We start from the raw sequence: 916 nt of genomic DNA on the forward strand, positions 1-916 counted from the left end.
CAGATCCTTTAGAACCTTCTGGATGCCCCATGGGGTTTCTGCAACCTCCTCAGGCTTCAGCCTATGGTGGGTGTTGCAGCTTAATCTCTGAGAGTTAAGGATTCAGGAAAGCGAGGAAGACTGTTCGTGGAGCCATGCTGTCCCTTCATCATTGTTGATGCGGGAGGAATCCAAGGCAGGTTTTCCAGCAGGGATTCACTGTGGCCAGCTTCGTTTAACCCAATAGCACAGCGGTGCATCCTTTAAGCTTGCTCTCTTCACAAATGCTTTCCACCAATGTACGATGCACTTTCTTCCAGCTCTCTCTGTCACTGGCTGTTCCCGTTTCTGGGTCCAATTCCTGGAGAGAAATGCCTGCCATGTTCACCCCACTCCACACACCCAGGCTGGAGTCACCATATTCTCCCAGAATCCCACTCCTGGCAGCCACTGGGGATGACAGCCAACCTTCTCAACCATCACATAGAAAAACTTAGCAGAACCTAGATTACAAATGCTTCTAAGCCACATGATGCTTAGTTTTCGGGTGACATAAGCAAAGATCTCCTCTGGGTTAGAAGCCACAACGGCTGTGCAGTCAGGGCTGTACTTGATGATCTGAGGAAAACGGTACGGGGTTGAGTTAATCCTTTTCTTCTGATGGTTGACTCCCTCAACCAGCGCTGCAATCTCAGAATTGGCTACCGCGGAGTAATCTTTACTGCCACAGTTTTAGAAGTCTGAAGAAATAAGCTCTCATGCTGCAGACCCATCATTTTTTTCCTTTGAGCTTGTGTACCACAAGGATGTCTACAAGGACAAGTTCATTAGCCAGAGGCAGTCCCAGGATGCTGATAGCGCAAGCTATACCAACCTGTCTGAAATCCCCTGGGGCGGTCTTAGTATTTGTGGTGAGCTTTACTGTAAGGGTTGCCAT

General features: G+C 48.8%; 1 pseudogene; it reads right to left on the reverse strand.

Annotated features, from left to right (window-relative positions):
* Nucleotides 1-214: 214 nt before the first annotated feature.
* Nucleotides 215-916, reverse strand: LOC127196712 (L-lactate dehydrogenase B chain-like; annotated as a pseudogene).

Source organism: Acomys russatus, chromosome 12 (assembly GCF_903995435.1).
Source record: "Acomys russatus chromosome 12, mAcoRus1.1, whole genome shotgun sequence".
Taxonomy (NCBI): domain Eukaryota; kingdom Metazoa; phylum Chordata; class Mammalia; order Rodentia; family Muridae; genus Acomys; species Acomys russatus.